This window comes from Anopheles coluzzii, chromosome 3, assembly GCF_943734685.1.
Source record: "Anopheles coluzzii chromosome 3, AcolN3, whole genome shotgun sequence".
Classification (NCBI taxonomy): Eukaryota; Metazoa; Arthropoda; class Insecta; order Diptera; family Culicidae; genus Anopheles; species Anopheles coluzzii.
In genome coordinates, this window is record NC_064671.1 from 87,721,305 (window position 1) to 87,740,411 (window position 19,107).

General features: G+C 46.6%; 1 long non-coding RNA gene across 1 annotated transcript in view; it reads right to left on the reverse strand.

Moving 5' to 3' along the window:
- Nucleotides 1–216: 216 nt before the first annotated feature.
- The window catches only part of LOC120958339 (uncharacterized), a 62,360-nt gene continuing 43,469 nt past the window's right edge, over nucleotides 217–19,107 (reverse strand). Inside the window, exon 4 of the long non-coding RNA XR_007452670.1 lies at nucleotides 217–1,374. This is a non-coding gene — a long non-coding RNA (uncharacterized LOC120958339). The remainder of the gene's footprint in view (nucleotides 1,375–19,107) is intronic.

Genomic DNA, 19,107 nt, shown 5'->3' on the forward strand with positions numbered 1-19,107 from the left:
GCCGCAAAGCCGCTAACGAAACGGAGCACCCGGGAGGAAACGGGAGGAAGAATATCTTCCTTCAAGGTGAGTTGAAAGGTGAGCGCAGCTTGTACAGGTGCAGGCACCCGGGTGTCGGCACTCGTACGTGGGCGGAATACTGAAACGATGCACGGATGGACACAGGAGCACTTGGAGTGAGAAGGAGTGAGAGAAAGAGACACTCACGCCATTTAGCACGCCGACTCGGCAGCTCCAAGCAAGACGGGTTTTCAAGAGGTAATTTGCTATGCTGCGATCAGACATGAAGGAACGAAGCAGTAAAGAAACAAACCTACACCGGCAGCGGCTCAGCTTCTCGAGCTTGTGACGGAAACACAAAAGCAAATCAAGTCAACAACGGTTCGGCGCCCGGTTCGGTAGCAAAGCAATGGAAACGTGAAAAATGATGCAACTGTCATGGGGCGGTAATATAAATAATGATGTTGAAAAGCGTCCTTGCTTGCTACTGCCACGCTGCTGCCCGCGTCCTCACGACAAGTTTGAGTGACGCGTTGCCACGGGAAACGGGGCCCGACGAAGAAAGCCCGACGACATTGGCACGGGCTGCTGCTGCTGCTGCTGCTGGGTTTTGGTGATGGTTCGGTGCCTACACAGCAACTTTTCGCCCCCACTGTTTACACTGTACAGCTGTGGAGGAGGAAAGCGTTTTCTTGTACGTTTTCGTTTCGTACGCAAGCGGGAGAGAGGCGATAAATCTGCCAGCCGAAAAAAAAAAGACCACGCCAGCCACCGACGCGTCAAGGTATGTAAACAAGCGTTCAGCAAGGCGCTCGGAATCAGAATGAAAAGAAAACGCAGCCCCAACTTGTTAGCTAAACGAGAGAATCCATAAACGGTTTGGTAAAGTGCCACCAGTACAGGAAAAAAGAAAAGAATGCGGCGACCATCACTTCAAAGTTTTTTGTGTGTGATTGTTGTTGTAAGGCTCCGGTGGTAGGTACGCTAACAAATGGATAAAGTTTAGCGTTCGCTTCCATTGGCTGCAGTTGTAGAACAAATTTGTGGGTCGGCGCTGCAGCCGAGCAACCGACTTTTGATTGGATTGGTAACGCGTGGTACGCGTCTGCTGTCTTTAGGACGACATTTTGCGACTTTCAAGAAATCCGGTTCGAAGGACCAAAACCCCACGTGGGACGTATATTTATATTTTACCAATCTTTGTTACGTTTTACAAGCTACAAACTAGGACAGGTACAGAGGCGAAGGAAAAGCAATTGGAGACGACTTTGGCATGTACTTACCGTGGTGAAATAATCGGCGTTTCGGTTTATCCCTTGAGCCTTGAGTCTCTGCTTAAAGAATCCGACGCTTCCGACATTCAGTTTGTAGCACCTAAAGAGGCAGGAAGAAAGGCACAAAACAAATGAAATTGAATATTAATCAGCCTTGCTAAGACACACTCGACAATTCGGGAGGAGATTTCACTGACCCAAGGCACCATCGAATGAAAACTGCTGTGGTATCAGCTCCCACTGCCTTAGGAAGCATATCATAATATCTCCCCGGAGTTAGTTTGGTTCGTTGTTCGTTGCTGACTTCCAACCCACTGAACCCGAAATGTCCTTTCGGTAACACCGAACATCGTGAACATTGGGACCGGGTCTCCCGAAAAAAGCATACATAAATATATTCAAGCCGATGTTATTCATGGGATTTGGGCATCCTTCCCTCTCTCCCTCTCCTTTCACAACACAAAGGACCCCCGTTGGGTGAGTGCTCCAGTACGGACATGCCCCGCCAGTCTTATCGTAAAATCACTGCCTGCTGGAAGGACCTGCCATCGTGTAAAGCAACAACCAACAGAGCGGCGCTACACTTGGGCACACAAACGTCACTGTTGCCATGGTGTCCGGGGCGCTTCAGCGCATCGAACCGAGTACTGTGTTTTTTTAGAGATTGCTTTGTGCTGTACCTTCGTTCGTTGCTTTTCCATCTTTCAACTTGTCTTCTTCGTCTTACAGCATCCGCTTATCGATCGCTGACACAGCACAGCGTTTTCTTCTACTTCCGGGCGAGCATGGCCGAGTGCATAGCTAAACCGATGCTTGAAATAAACTCAACATTCATTAGCTGTCACCTACTCACGGCCAACGCGAACGATCGCCTGGTCGCCTTCAGACAGCAGCATCTCGTGTGCGATAGGCCAACTAGGCGTACGCATGATGAGGATGAAAATGAAAGAAAAAGCCGGCACCTTCATAGCGCACCAAAGAAGCCTGGCCAAGGATATAATGTCCCTGCCGACAACCGTACCCGTATCTCCTGCCTGTACTGTAACGCGTGCGCGCGTACCGTAGACTAATAAATAAAATCTAATTCCGTGATTTGTTGTGATAATGAATGCCAAACCCACCGCCTGTTTCCTTTGAACTCGGTCCGCGGTCGGTTCTGCCTAGCCGTCTCGCAGCACCCCACTTGGCGACAGATTTGCTAAAACCCCAAGCAGGCAGGCGGGGTGTCTATAGGTGAGCCCTTCATCATCATTAAACGGTGATTGTTGGCGCTGGCCCTCGAACATTTACCCCACACCGACTTTCCACTGCGGAAAGTCATTCATCAGTACATTCCCGGCGCTACCCCGGGTGTGGTGGTTCCCGTTTCTTCTCCATTTCTCCTTCCTTCACGCTCTCACGCGGCCGACGGTGCACGGAAAACAGCACAGAAGGTCTGACGAGCTTCGACATGCCGCGCCTTGCGCGACACGTATTTTCGCGTCACGATGGCGACGATGACGACGCACTGCGGAAGCGACTTGCGTGTGTGTGTTTGTGTTTGTGCGTTTATGTGTATGATTTAAGCTTTCCTTAGTCGTTTTGGGCCACTCTCGCCTCTCTTGCAAACTGATTGCAATTGTCAAATGGCAGAAAATCATGACTCTCCGCTACCTTTCACCGCGTTTTGCATATCCTTGCAACGGGTTGCTGTTGTTGTTGTTTGTGTTGTTTGTCATAGCACAGTTGCTCCTCCAATCTCGACACCGACAACCTCGCAAATTAGGCTTCATCGACATCGAAGCATTTGCAACACACCGTGAAAACCCATCGTTACCGCATTTAGCACGCGCAGCCGGTACCGGTGGTCGGATGTTTTGCTGTGGACGGCGGTTACGTGGGCTGCTGGTTGATTGCTCCGACGGAAGCATCATTCGACGTTTGCAGCTAATTATTTTCAATGGATAATCAGATCAGAACTGTCACGTGCCGCGGGCGCTGGGTGGAACGCGGTGATTTGCCGCAAGCAAGTGTTTGTTGAATTCTGCCAAAGCCGAAGAAATCAGCAACAAAGAAAACAAAAATGGCATTTTCGAGGTAAAAGGTGCGAAAATATATATTGACACATTCACAAGAGTGTTTCATTGTGACGACAATACGATCATTGGGTTAGATCAACTCAAAATAACATCATTTAAACAATGAACCAATCTTTCAAAAATCTTCACAAAATGATTTAATTTCTCTGCGCGTGCTTAATTACAGCAAACAACAAACCCCGTTCCAACAATTAGATTGTTTATCTTTACCGCATCTTGCGTATCTTTTGTCCATTTTTTCTTCTCCCTTTGTCAATGTTGTTTGACAGTTTCGGGAGGCTTTTTGGCACACTTGTTTGATCCTTTCAGTCTCCCAAAAAAGCAAAAAACCTCTGCTTTTATAATGAATTTAATGTAAACAAAACTCTCCGCCGCGCATCCCAGAACACCAAAACACGGGAAGTGCAAATTAGCAAAGCTATCTTTCACAGCGAAAGGTCACTGCAAAAAAAAACAAACACCAAAACGAGATCGACGTCCCAAAAAACCCACCGGTCCTTGTTGGGAACGGTTCAGATGCGCTCACTGGGGTTTTTCCCCTTTGTCTCTTTCACGTTTAAACGATCGTTTTCATTTTAATTAAACCTTCGCGCCAAACGGGAAACATCTGTCATTCTTTGGCTTTTTTTTTTAGCTCTGTGTGTGTGTGTTTGTATGTAAAGGTGTAGAAGAGCGGAAGAGGAAACAATCTTCGCTGCCAACAAAAACACAAAAAAAACCGGCTGACAACAACTGGCCAACTTTGCTGAAAAACAATGCGGGCATCGGAGGGCATCCATCTTTCTCCAGCAGAACACCACCCAGCCGTTAAGTGGTGCACATCGAAAGCACAAGAAAAAACAACAACATTGTTCAAACAGATTAAAAATCAACGAGCGTCATGCTGGGCTGACTGGTATTATCCCTATCCCGCAGTCCCGGAGGTTAGGGCCGGCGATAGGCAGCGAAAGGATGTAATTTCTATGCAGTTCAGGAAGCGTTTTGTTTTTGCGCCAACCGCTTCCCAGGCCCGTTTGGGTGTGTCTAGGGATGTGTCTAAACTTTTCCGTCTCGGCTGGTCACCGCGCGATCGTGCACTTTTCCTTTGTCTTTCGCTTTGCCATTGGTGGTGGATGGTGCTTCGTGGGGCAGCAAACACACTTGATCCGAGTAGGCGAGGAGAGCACGGTGCATCGTTGCATGTGCTTCCGGCAAACGCGTTAACAATACACGCTGAAGCGAGCTTTTCGTCGTAGATGGAAATTCCTTTCTATCGACGGCTGTTTCGCAAGGAGGATCGTTTTCTCATTTTTTGTAACGCGAGCAGCCGATGTCGTTTGGGCGTTGCTTTTGTCATACAAATCGCGATTGGATTGCTCCTTGGGCGACAATCGAACTGAGCCGTCTGTTGGCGTACCATTTGGCGATGAAGATTGTTTTGTGCATCACCATTTGTGTTGGGTTTTACAGGGGTTTACAGGTACTTTTCAATGGAAATCAATGTAATTACTCAAGAGAAAAAAGATAATCCCAATGAAAAAAAAAACATTACCATTATTCATGTGTGTAGCAATCATTCGTATAACTAATTTCCTATAATTTCTCTCTCTAATCTGTAAACCTTTTGTTTACACTTCGACACTAGCAATGCCTAGACACTCAATTGACATTTTCGAGCATAGAGTATGGAAAATTCGAGCAAAGTACCTTAAACTGGCGCCTTAAACTTTCCCTAAACGGCAGCAGTTTAGGCGAATTTTAAAGCAGGTCCTTTAAAATCGACCGTGATGCGATTTTGCGGGCAAATAGCGTTTCCGATCGTTGTTTGTGATCATGTAGTTATACTTTAAAAAACAACGTTTTCACAAAATAACGTCAAACACAATTTGCATTTGTTCTTCAATACAGGGTTTCCCACGATTTATTGGTTGGTCCCTATCAATTTTTGGTGGGTTCCCATGTTTTTTTGGTGCGTTCCCACGATTTTTTTGCCGTTTCCCAGAATTTTTTGGTCCAATTGTATTGATATCCAATCGGAAAATACCAATGACTTATGGGAACGACCCAAAAATCTATGGGATACAATCAAAAATTCGTGGGAACGCACCAAAAAATCTTGGGAACTGACCAATAAATCGTGGAAAACCCTGTAAAAAAACCAAAGCAAATGAATGTAATAGTTCAAACTCGACGCCATCGTCAATCGATAGCAGAAATTCTAATTTACAATACAATCACAACATGTTGGCACTTTCAGCACAGTTGATCACACACAAATCCACAATTTCAGAATACCTTAACTTCAAATAACTCTTGGAAAGTGTTTCTACTATCCGTTGGATCAAAGGAGCGAAGAAACTCATATTGATAGCAAACAACTTCCTCAGAAAACGGAATATGTTAACTTCAACCTAAAAACCCCTGTAAATCCAATATGGACAACGCTTCATCATGCTGACAACGCTCGAACACGCTCAGCCCGTGCGCCTACCGAGCTGACATTAACCAAAGTTTACATTATCCCCTTTGTACTGCCGGCCCTCCCATTCGATTTTGACCCTCAGTCTCGAAGTGAAGAAAGTTCCCTGTGTGCGTGAGTGTATCTAACCTCTCAGCACATCCATCGCCGCTCGCTCGCTTGTCTTGTCGGTTTTGTTTTACGTCAAAATCCATCACAGCATCACAGCACAGCAGGATCACTCTCGGCAGCGCCGAGCGCGGGTTTGCTTTTGATAAGTTTCCGCGCCTCCAGGCTCCCGCACATTACCATCCACCAACGGTATGACACAGGCACGAAGGTTATGCTGAATATTCGCCATCGCCGGCGGGCTGCTACATTGCAGATTCTCTGGCGCCAACAAAAAGCCGTCGAATGTGATGTGCAAGACCATGTGCTTTGCAGTGCTGTATTTTTTCGCGCATTTTTCCCCCGTTTCTTATTTACAACACCACACGCATACACGGTTTTGTGTGCAGTATCTTTTTTGGGCATGCCGTTTTACGAGCCGAAAGGGGGGAAACGATCTTTTTTTTTCTTTTCCCGTCCACGTCCGATTTTGTTCGTTTTAATTTAGCACCGAGAGCGTTCTGGTTTCCCCGAAACACTTCACGTTTTGGGGTGTACAAGTCGGAGCAGATTCCAGCTGCACGGTGGCTCTCAGTAGTACAGCGATGGCCGACAACGCACACCAGCCAGACATTTGAACCATTTTATTCGATTTGTTTCGCCCACGGTGGTTTGCTATCCTAAACCCATTAAGCGTTTCTCTCCCGATCGTTTCTCGTTCGGTTATGGTTCGGCCCGGGGTGGCTCATCTTGCTGTACTGCCCAACCCAACTAAAGACACACACAAAGACAGTACGATCGTTAGAGAAGGTCCTCTCATTGGCCTCCACGCTTTGCTTCCGCCCTCCCCCGAAGGACGCTGCATATGTCCCTCCGCTGTCACATCCAATTGAGGGCCATTTTTCATTCGCTCAAAACCAAGAAAAGCTGCTCCATTGCCTTGCGCTTGCTTCTCACGAAAAACCAATTCACACAGCACAGACACGAACACACGCCCAAAAAGGAAAAGGTTAAATAAAATGAAACTGAAACGAGCTTCCATTCTGTTCCATTCTGACGGGCAGCAGCAGCTGAATGGATTCACCGTTTCGATTGCACCAAAAGTAACAAAAAAAAGGAAAGGAAAAGCGTACTGCTACACACCCCACCGGCGAAACGCTTTCCGAATGCTGCCGCAGTCAGCCGTTTTACTTCGATCTGTATGCCCGATGGTTGCCGCAATAAAGTGAACACCGGAAGGCAACCACGCACACACACACACACACACACACACACAGATGCGCACACAGTGGCAGCAGCACAAGATCACAAATAGCGAATGAATTAAACATTCGAGCACACTGCGGGGCAGCCATCGGCAGTATAGAGGGGAAGCTTTGCTGAAGCTTCATTCTTTCTTCCTGGCTTTCTTCTCGGTGGCTGTTGGCTTCCTTTTATTTGCCCTTCCGGAGCACACTTTAGGCACGGAGTCGCCCAATCTCGGGGCAGCCCAATTTGTAGACTGTTTATGATTCCGATGACGATCCGATACGTTCGCCTTTTCCTGTCCTTTCTTTCCACTCGCTACCGCTTTCCGCCTGACTCGTTTGATAGCTCCGTTTTATTAGTGTCTAAACCGGAGTGAGGGGGGGGGGGGGGCAAAAAACCATGGAAGCATTGGGCGTGATAAAAGCAAGAAAACTAGTCGAAATTTGTGTGAGCGATTTCCCGATGGAAAACTCATGCACAGCAGCAGTGCAAAGGAGCGTAAGAAAGCAGCCGTTTGCCTTAGAGTCAATAATTTAGGCTCATCTCGTTCCGGCTCCGTTTGACAGCGCCTTGAGCCCCACAACCGACCCACAGCGCACTAATCGTTTGAGCAGAACTGGCAAGGCAGGCAAGTGCCACGGTTTGAAATAATCATCGAGAAATTGAGTGAAGGCAGTGCAGTGCGCACAGCCAGCGGCCGGTAACGAGCGACACGATCGCACCGTAAAACATAACGATCGGCTCCTCATCATGCCAATCGGAGATGAGATGCCTGCTGCCCTGGCAACTGATCCACTGCGAGTGGATGGATGTGGAATGTATGATGAGCTTTCCTTTGCTCTCTTTCAATGCTGTTCTCAAAGAACCGGAAAAAAGAAGACAGCAAGCTACCTTTTTTTACTCTTCTTTAAAGCCAGCAAAGTTACATAAAAGCGCAACTTTAGTGGTATTACACCTCTTCCAGCCAAACTACTTCCATTTCTTGCCATTCCCGCCTCAATGCGAGGCCTTTCTTTAATGTATTGAAATAAAACAGAAACAGACAGTTGCTTTTTTTTGCGGATGAAAAACATTGAAATCGGTCTGCCGCCAGCCAGTTTGCCAGCCAGTTTGCCAGCGATTGCTAATTTATGGCTCCCCATTTTTTCCCAAACACAAGCCTCCCGGAACGTTTCGCCAAATGTTCACCCCGCTCTTCTGCATCGATGAGTGTGTGCCAGCATTGCTGCCGATGTATTTTTGTGGTGCGGGAAAATTCATGGCAAATGCAGAGAAAACCCCATGTCCCCATGCAATTTATACAATACAATTTGGGAAGAAAATAATAATATCGAATTACACACATACAATACACACGCACACACACACAGAAGAGAACTGCAATCTGAAATGCAGAAATAAAATACTGTCACAAAATAAAAAGCCCCCGATTGGTGCGGCGGAATTGTTTTTTAATCGTTTATTACATCAACGACGGGGCGTTTTCATGTGTGTGTGTTTTTTGGTGTTATTCCATTCCTCTGATCCACACACAAACAGTAGTAAAACATTAAATAAATGTGAGAAAGGAGGAAAAACACAGCGTAACAAAAGCACCTCCCAGGAGCTGTAGAGAGAGAGAAGGAACTGGGGGGAAAGGCGAGGGCAATATTTTCACATTCCCTGCATTAATTTGCCATTTCACTGGGAAGCGCGCGGCAAACGGCCATCCGTAACAAATTCGGTTTTTATTGCGCCGCAGCGCCAGCGCCAAAATCGAGCGACCCGGTGGTGAGTGTTCCCCGGCAATCGTTTCGTCCACCGCTATGTCAACAAGCTCGGGCAAACACATACGCACGCCGTAGGTGCGCACCTTAGGCTCACTTTCATGAGTACACAAACGAACACACAGCACACTGGAGCAGAGCAGAGCGTGTACAAATATTGTTATGTTATTCATGTTTCCTGAATGTTTGTCTCACTGCCATCACCACCACCAGCCCCATGCACTCATGAATGTGCTAAGGATAATCCTTATCAAGCGGCACTTCTTACGTATTACCTTCCCGTGTTCCACGCTTGAGTGTAAGTGTATATGCTGCTTCATGGGTTGTAATATTTTATCATGTTTTTCCTCCTTCCTCTACGGGTACTGGCTGGCTTCACGAGTAGTACCTGTTTCCTACCTTTGCCACTGTCCCGTCCCCACTTAGGGTGCCATAATCTCTCCGAACCATGCAGGAAGTGCTTGGGAATGTGTATCTTCTTTCGAGGTGTACCTCGCGTAGAAACATGACAGACAGCGCACACGTTAGAAGGAAGGGCACGGTTTAACAACGGGAGCTGCTTAAGTGTTTGCCAGCATTCAAGCGACTGCAAGCGACTGATCCGAAATATGATGATCGTGTTGCGTTGATGCTGCTGCTGTCGCCCTGATGATTATGCCAGGCGTGGGCAGGGGTGGTGGTGGTGTTGAGAACATCCTTCAACCAAAACCCCCCCAGCCCTCCGGCCAGTCGGGGTACGGAATAAAGGCAACGAGAAGGAACGGCTCAGCTCTTACAGCTCAGGTTTTATGGGGACAACTTCTTCCAACAAAACCGAATCGTACGGCACAGTCGTACCTTCGTATTTGCTCTGATAAATGGTTTTTCGGAGGGCTCTGATCCGAAGAGAGGGAAGAAAGGGAGGGTCTGCACGAGGCCAGACCATCTGGCAGGTGCTGGAAGAATTTAATTTGCGTTATAGTCCAGCCAAGGTTGCAGCAGCCACACTTGGGAGCGGCAGCGGAGCCATAAAACCGTCGCCGTCTGACGACTAACGACAGCACCACAGCTAGTCGGTTTTAAATCATAGCCCAATTTTCATTGCTTTTAAGATGCTGCAACATTAATTCTGAGCACTGCCCCCCCCCCCCCTCTCCCCAAAACAAATACCTTTATTGGAGGTTTTTAGTGTGATGAGTACGGGGTACGAGGGCAATTCAAAATATGATCCGTTTTGCTCGGGACACGGCAAAGCTCGAGCGTTTGTAGAAACGAATTCTCTTGCAGTAGGAGCGAACCCCCGAATCTTCCCTTTTCCAGGAACGCATTAGCAGGCGGCTAGTGGAAATGTGTTGGATTTAGCACGTAATCCCCACTCAGCATCACATGGCGGCAGGCAGCTATTCCTGGCAATGGCCGAGCTTAGCTCACTCACTTCACTCAATCCTTTTTCCGAACGATATCACACACACACGGCAGATTATGTTTGATTGAGTTTTTGCCTTGTCATAACACATAACATACACTACACCAGCACTGAGAAACGGTGCGATGTGTTCCGGAGTGCAAAGATGGTCCCTCGGATCTCGGGAGATGTTTCAAAGCAACAGCGACCACATGACGATGGGATCGGATCAAGTCGACTGACAGGCAGGAATTCTTTGGAAAGCGATGAGGAGAACTGACTGGAATAAATCCTTATCACCGATGTAGCACATTCCAATCTAAATAAAGTTCTTGCAAAAATGGGAAATCAAACCAATAATACCAACAAAAAAAACAGGATCGTGAGGCAACTTTTGAGGTTAAGACGTAGAGCACATTGCTGAGGGATTCAACACTCCAAGCATTTTACGACAACTCGATAACTTCCCAAACTGTAGATTTCAAACAGGACATTCATCTCATCATACCACACACACAAGCGCGCGTAATACTAACATGAGTGCATCGTTCTGTACATTCAGGGTTTTTTTTCCAATTCCTACTCCACACACGAAAAATAGAAATAAATACAGAAAGAAACGAAAAACCCGAATCACAGTTACAACATTCGCAAGAAATCGAATGAGCAAAGTTTGTGGAAAAGATAACTTTGGTGCCATTTTCCTCCTCGAACCGGCAGACACTGTGTACGTGTACGTGAGCGTGTTTCGTTCCTCCAAAAGAGCAGAAGAACTTGCTTTAACGAAATTCCTGAAGGGTGCTAAAAGAGGGGGGAAAGTGGCACAACCCGAAAAGCCAATCACCAGGATCCATTCCGTCTGTTTCCGGCATCAGCACACACCGGTATGTAGCTCGAAAGCTGACAAATGGAAAAGTTTTACCCTTTTTGTGTGTATGTACGCCCGCACACACACACACATACATCCACGTGCACGGTGTCCGTTTCACACCGTTGCCGTTGCGTCATCGCAGGCAAGCAGGCAAATCGGAAATACGTCCGAAGGGGGATCGCTCACGTAATCCTTGTTAATCGTATCGACGTTGTTAACGCAGCCCTCGCGCCAAACCCCGTTTGGGGTCTGCCAGCGTGGGCAGCCGATCACACATTATCCGTGGGTCACCAGCAGCAGCATCAGCAGTGTAAATGGCAGTAGATGTAGTAGTAGTTAGCCCCAGATAAAGCCATTGCAGCGGGGGTCTCGACATCGTTAACATCATCACCATTAAGTACCATTAACTATCAACGATCACACGACACCGGGTACAACCTTTCGGGGTGTGCAGTGAGGGAGTTTTTTTTGTTGCTGTTCTCTCCTTCGTCGTGCTCGCGTTGGCTTTGGTGGACGTCATTAAGGGATGAGGGAGTAAAATGAGATAGAGGCTAATTGAAGCTCTCAAACAAATCCGTCCATTTATGGGATGGTTACAGCGTTACAAGCGTTTCATCATTTGACTTTAGGCTACACGTTTTTAACATGGATTTTTCAAGCAAAACGGTTACAATATGGCGTTATGAATGAAGTCAGAACTTTGAAGCTTTTAATAATGCCCGTTTGATGTGCGTTTTGCATACCTGCAGGCGCTGAGAGAGCACTTTAATTTAAAGGATGGTATTGAAGTGTTTTTGACTGTATTAAATTCACCTCGAAGTACCGCATATTTATAATATAAAAAAATCAATTAAAGTAGAAACAAATTCCAGATTGCAAAAACTGTATTTCAGCTTCTGCTTGATATTAAAATCTAACTCCAAATATTCTGTTGCTCAGTCGGTTGGAAACGATACCTGGTTCATAATTAAAATATCAACTACTCCACTCCATCGAGACATACAATGGTGGGCCAAGGTTGCATCAAAGCAACGTTTTCTTTCCCTGTGTTGTGGTTGTGGTTTACCACCGCAACCACATTTCCCGTACAAGCGCAAAAGTCACTTCTCCAACAGGAAAAGCTAACGTTGAGGACATATTCTAATCCGGTACTGAAAGGTTTCCTGTTCTATCCCGCATCCTAGGTTTTGCTTTTGGACACAATGTATCGACTGACTGGGCGAAGATTAGGAAGCTGGAATGGGTCAGTAGTAAAAAATAAGTAAGCACAAGCTAGCGTCCCATCACGTTGCTGTTGCTAGAAACTTACCACAAAACTTCATTCACCAACGCAACATTTCCCCGTAAGCCCAACATTATTACACCAGACGCAAGAACACTCCCGCCGGCACTTTCACAACTACCGCACACTACCAGGAAGCTTTTCCTGCAAGCGCGTGTTTACTCTTCCGGCCCGATTTCCGTTTATGAATATTCATCGTCACCCACACACAATCGCCCACGCCATCATCCGGGACTGCTGCTTGCTTGGGGAAGAAAAAGGGCCGAGGGTACGCGGGACAACGGCAAAAGGATCCATCTAATCGAGCACACAGATGGAAGGAAGGTACTGCGTAGCGCGATGATGCTGGACGTTGAAAATTCGAACCACCCAGCAGCAAGGAAAACTTCATTCATCCTTTTGCGTCACCCTCGCCTAGTTGGCACCCACTCAAGGATGAAAGGTTAAACAGATCGAGCATCACACCTCGGGCGAGCGAGAAAATCGAAGGAGTGAAAATCTTGCGGGCAGGGATTTGCCAATAGCAAATGATAATGGTAATTGATATGGCATTTCCGTTGGCGTTTGCGGTTGCGGCCAAGGTGTTGGAAGGCTGGGTTGAAACTGGGCAAAGTAAGCATCATCAGCAGCCGCAGCAGCAGCAGCAGCAGTGTTGGCAACTGCTGAACCGATGGAACGGCTCAATCCCGTACGCACTCGTTCGTTCGGTCAGGCACCAAGGAGGCGCCTGAATGTAGGCAAACGCTAAGCAAAATTGGCTGCGCGGACGGGATTTGCGTACCGAATGGGAAATTAATTCCCTTTGTGCTTATCGTGGTCCTTCTTCGCCACGAACACAAGCTGCTCTTCTCATTTGCGTGACCATCATTTGCCTTTTGCGGGCTCGCTGCTCTGTCACGCACTCTCTATCTCTCTCTCTCTCTCTCAGCGAACGCAACGCGGCGTCTTGCTGGCGGATATACGTGGATTACAGGCATTTGGGCTAAGTTGCTGCTTACGATTTAATCTCGCCTCTTTTTTTGTTTCTCCCACTCCATCGTCACAGTAGTGTGTAATCGTGGTTCGAAAATCTCCGCCACGATTTCCTGCTAGTTTTGCTGCAGCAATCAGTTTAATCAGCCCGAAAAGCTGCCGGCCCCGAAAGCTTCAAATCAATCTCATTTTGTGCCATTGACTGACACGCCGTACAGAGGCAGACAAAACAAGTGACAAGCAATCAATCGGAAAATGCGGAATGCTTTTTTTACTGTACAATCCATCGCATGGTATGGTGTGTCGCAGACATATTCGGTTCAACTCACAGTTCCCACCGCCCATGCGGGTCCATAATTTACGAACGCACATGCGGAGACGCATATGCAGCGCACAAGCATTGGGAGAAGCCCGCGGAAACGCTGAAGCGCATAGTAATTTTGCTGTCGGCTTGAATTACGAAATTTACAAAATGGCAAACGCAGACAAACACACACAGTGGGTTGATGTGTGGAGCCAATAATATATGTGTGCCGCCTTCCTGCTTCCGCAATTTCATTCCACTGCTCGGCTCCACTAAACTCGCAACGGTCGATGCAGCATCAGCAGCAGCAGTAATATGCCAAATTGAATTATACCAACCAATGAATAGATGCCGAGTGATCGGTAATAAATGAGGATTGCCGAGCGTTGGAACGATAATATCATTACCGATGCAGCATTTGAGTCTGCCTTCGCACACACCGGGTGGGTCACACACATGGGCGGCTTTAGGCCTGGGATGCGGCAGATCGTTTGCCATCTGCCTGATACTATTTAGCAATTTATTTTACAAGCTTCCCGTACCCCATCCACACAGAGGGCCTTATCTACCGGATGGAACTTTCTGTGTGCGCCTGGAGAGTATGCAACGCGCACCATTGCGGACTGTTAACTAGGTTTAATACAATTATTAACAACACATTCATTCCACTGTGAATGTGACATAATTATCGTTCTAAAGAGCGAAAGCACACACCGGTGGAAGCGGCACGGGGAATTGCTGTCAACTTTCTGCCGCACGCAGTCAGCGTTTGTAGCAATAATAATGAGACTAGCAGAAAAAAACGGGTCACATGAAACGAAATTAGCCCACTGGGAGTGTCACACTGTAGTGGGGGAGAGGGGGGAGGGGGGGAAAGGGCGTGGGCGCTTATGAAAAATTAAACCCAAACTTTAGGACGAACAAAAATAAAAGTCCTACAAGGCAGTGGAAGACGCGTGTGCCCGCCCGGGGTTTAAGTTGAATGCAGATGGGGTGGCGTTGTCGTTGTTAAAATTGTTTCACCACGCACACACATACACCTACAAACACCTTTGGGAATGGCGCACGAAAACATTAGTATGCGCTGCACGTAAGTGTAAGCCATTCGGGGGGGAAAAAACGCCAACAAAAAAGGATATCTTTCTCTAGCGTTCTTAACGCCCGAATGTAGGCAATGAGAGACGTTTCAAGGAAATCCTTCCAATTTTTTTATTAAAACCGCTACAAAAAACCCACACATCTCGACTTTATCTGTGGTGAACAAGTGTGTGTGTGTGTGTGTGTCTGTCTGTTTGTGTGCACACGTACACGAGCCCGTGCAAGAAGTGGCATTAGGTGAAAGTGTTGTGTTAACACGACACACCAACACTAAATCCTCGCTAAGCTCACGCACATGCCAAGGAGGCTGTGGAGGCCGGGCTCCACTTCTCGTACCTGAGCCGAGCGGTCCCTTTTTTTTTGCTTCTCTAACATTACAGCAAGCTTGGGAGCAAACAGTCAGAGAATCTGCCGTTAATGAGGAGCGAACGAAGATGGGGAGCATCCCATGGGAAAGGCGTGACGAGGCGTCACGTTAACTAGGAGGAAAATGAGAAAAATAGAAACAGACCAGGAACCAAGAACGGTGAACGGGATTACACGAGTAAAATGCCCGGTAATCCTGTAATTCTCCAACATCCGGTGTTTTGCACCCTATTTTTTATCAGAGGGGGCTCCCATTAGCGCTTCCTGCTTGAGAGGGAAATACACAATGAGCAATAGCACCAAACACACACCTTTATCACGACCTCTGTTCTCAATGTTAGTGTGTGCTAGTGTGCAGGGAGGAGATTAATGTTTGAAACCTTGGGAAATAGGGAAAACGAACTCCTACTTTTTTATCCAAAATTCGTTTCATTTCTAGTGAAAAGCGTAAAAGGATTTTCATTTTACAAGGCTCAAAACAACTTCTCCTGCGTTGTTGACCTAAAGAGGGACACCATGCGCGGAGCACAAACGTCCCCGCGTAAACGAATATGAATCACGAAGAAGATTTCACATCAAGCCTTCTTGAGCTCTCGTCGGAAAAGCCCATTTTTCACCTCCATTGTGTTGCATGCAAAGCACAAGGACACCCGCACAAGACGCACCCTGCCAAGATGATGTGTTGCTTTTTGGGGCGCGTTTTAATGTGAAGTTCCTCCGGTTTTGTACTTTGCGCCGTAGCGGTAACCCTTTCACAAGGGGATTGGGAAACGAAAAGAAAATCTGCCACCGTCACTTTGCTCTTGATAGTTGTTCCTGCCCATCATCGACCGCCGCCAAAGCAAACAGGCCGAAAAGTAGAGCGAGAAAAAAAAAACCTGCTAAAACCTGCCGGCGGTCGTGAATATTAGAGATTTATATCGAAAATCCCCACACACACACCCGCAGCTACCGCCAATGAATGTGATTTTAATTTCAGATAAAAGCTGCCACGAACGTCGCGAGGGGGCATAAAACGAAACAGCGGATATCCGGGTTACGGGCCCGAATGGATCTAGTCAATAATGATTTTTCAACAGCAACAACAGCACAAAAAAATGCACTCAAATCGTCTTCGGCAGGATGCTATGCTTCTGTCCGCGTGGGGCACAACGCGATCTATCGTGATGATAATCTAATATTGGGGCTATTTTTTCCTCCATCTCAAGTGGCTGGCACAGAAAGAAACGTGCGATCCGTTGTTGCTTCGCGCGTCGCGTTCGTGTGGTGTCAAATTTGCATGTATTATGTTTTCGGGACCGCCACACCTCACCACACTGGACATACCAAAATGAAGAAACGGAAAAAGCCTGCAATTTTCCTTCCCTCGGTATTGTTGTTTTTGCCAGTGATGCATTGCAGATACACTCTGGGGCAGTAGTTGTGATGTTATCGCGCGTTCGGCATTCATAGGACCGCCATCTCTGTTTTGTTTTTTTTTTTCCTTTCTCTCGATAACCGTAAATCGATACCCGTAACCCAGTCAATTGCTTCCCTGCCCGGGGAACAATAAACCACTTCCGAGCGGTATACGCACGGATCTCGGTGTTATCATCTTCTGCTGCTGGTGCTGTACATGCCGTCGATCTCGATTGGCACCAGATCGCCGTTGGGTTTCCCTCACAAGCTCTCTCTCTCTCTCTCTCTCTCTCTCTCTCTCTCCCTTTCTCTCTCTCTCTCTCTCTCTCTCTATGTCTCTCTCGCTCTCTCTCTCTGCGATACCACTTAATCGAAGCCGTGTCGAAGCTTTACGATGAGCACGAGCTTTTCTCAGTTTTTTCCCACCCTACGAATGCTTTTTATGCCATCGACAGAATCAGTGCTGCTGCTAGATTTATGATTTTTAGCATGTTTGCAAATAACTGAGATTTTTGTGCGGATGAAAACGAACAGGAAAAAAGACATTCCCCCATTCGCATCGGATAGCGATTGGAGAGGTGACGATGAATATAAGGTGAACCTTTTTCTTGACTCGATGCAATGCAATCAAAACTATCTGGCACAAAGCATAATGCACACACACACACACACTTTCCGACTTGAGAAACGCCACACCGATTGCCATATGGTGATTTTGATTGCTTTGGAATATTGCATCAAGGGATAAACTTTCATACGTGTTCGTCAGCCAGCCAGCCAGTCAGCCAGCCACAATAAATACATATGAGCCCGGCGTACGCTGCAGCTGTGCAGTGGTTTTTCTATCCACTTGCCACACACGTTTTTTTTTTCCTTATGCAGTTCCGCACAATCCACAATAGACCAACTGTACGGGAGTCACATATAACACAATAACGCAGCCGGACAAATGGCCGGGTTGTGTGTAGTGGTGGCATTTTGTATGAATACTAGAGTAGGCCTTTGCCGGAAAGTGGACCGAGGTGGGTGGCTTAATTGACTTCTGGAATGTCGGCAAGGTCCAGGCCAGCGCGGCAGCTAGAAAGCTACCAAGAAGAGGAGGAAGAAGAAAAACAATGCATGATGCAACACACGCAAGATGCCTGGCACATAACGCCAACCCCAAACACGGATCTGGTCGCTTTGCAGCGCACTGCAACCACACTGCGGTACACCCCGGCACGGTAACAACAAGAGCAGATGAGTGTGTGTGTGTGTGCTCGCATGAATGCTGCTATGTTCGCTTTCTTCGTCCTTTTTGCCCCGTGCTTCCCGTCCTCACTGGACAAAAGCGGCGTTGCACAAAGGCGAAACAATGCAGCTTACATTATGCTTGCCACATTCCACCACAAAACGATGGGCATCATGCTGGTGACTTCCGTCCCGTGCTGGAGCGGGGTCGCCCGGGTCCGGCGGAGAAGATCATTCTGTTACACCAATATTTCATTATTGCACTCGGGAGGTAGTAGTGTGTGCGTTTGTGTGGAAAAGGTAATGGAAGGTGCAAAGAAAAGGCGAAGTGCACAGTGCACCGTTCAGCTTAGCAATGAAAAGGGGTTGTGCTTTTGCTGCTGAGGTTCATTTTTAGTATCAAAAGCAGCAGCAAACGGTACCAGCAGCTTTTAGTAAGCAAGAAGGAAACCTTTAAAAAAATGTTGAACGGGAATTGTGAGCTAAAATTGTAGTGCTCAATGTAATTATTAGTTGTGAAAGAAGCTTTAATGATTGGAAATATAACATAGAAGCTTCTTATTGATGGGACCTCATCGCTGCTACTTGCCAATAAGTTAACAGTTCTTCTCGTTAATGCAACAATTGTTGACAGTTTTTCGCAGATTGTTAATCAAGAGAAAAAAGTAGGTTTGTTGAAGGCCAAAAATTCAAAAACTGTTAGCTTAGAAGCTAAACATCGCATGACCTGATTTAATGATACTTGTGTAAATAAATAATGGTAAATCTAGGATAAGCGAGCCTCCAATAAGGTAGAACATGATCAACAATGCATTTATAAGTAAAAAAGCTCATTAAAGAACAAGAAAGAAAATTTAAGAAGTAATTATTTTATCTGATCTGTTAGAGGATTTAAGTTTTAAGTTATTATTTGTAGTTCTGTACCCATGAATCTTTTCAATGAAACTCCAAAATCTCTGAAGTTTTCATGCACCACGAATTACAAGAATTCTATGTAAATATAACAAAGTCTGCAAAAGATCGTTTAATCTATAAGTTATCCTAATAGACTACTTTCTGCAGAGCACATTTTTCGAACAAGAACCTATCTTCCACGGATCCTACGGTTCCTGAAGGATGTTTTGTATTGTTTACTAACATTCTTCCCGAGGCACTGCCAACAAACTACTCCAAAACCTCATAAAGAATGTGTGCAGTTTCAGTTTGGTAGAAACAACCGCGAAAGAACACATACAGCGAGTCCTTTATTTCTTACCAGTAATGTTTCCTTTGCTTTACAACGATGGAAACC